Source organism: Penaeus monodon, chromosome 33 (genome assembly GCF_015228065.2).
Source record: "Penaeus monodon isolate SGIC_2016 chromosome 33, NSTDA_Pmon_1, whole genome shotgun sequence".
NCBI classification, from domain to species: domain Eukaryota; kingdom Metazoa; phylum Arthropoda; class Malacostraca; order Decapoda; family Penaeidae; genus Penaeus; species Penaeus monodon.
Window position 1 is genome coordinate 6,851,243 of NC_051418.1, and position 410 is coordinate 6,851,652.

Below are 410 nucleotides of genomic sequence, written 5' to 3' on the forward strand. Positions count from 1 at the left end.
TTAGCGATACTTTTCACGAGGTCTGGTGAGGGATTTGACGCGACGAGGTCCTGGGAGGAACAAGGTCGTTGTGTCTTGCAAATTATCGCCAACAGTTTAAGTGTAATTTCAAATTCATTCACTTGCATTCGCGGCACGTAAGGCTTTGGCGTTCGAAAGTAATGAATGAATGAATAAGCATATCATTGGGAACATGACCACGGGCAGCGATCCGAAAAAAAAGAAGAAAGATCGAAACGCCAAAATCGATTTACTTATAAATATTTTTTTTTTTTTTTTATAAGTAAACGGAATCGCGGCGCATCAGGAGGATCGAGACGAAACGCAAGGACCGATTATCGCTTCTCTCTCGCTTCTCATGCGTTTTATTCGTCCCGTTGCTCCTTCCCTCCTTCATTCGCTTGCATGGT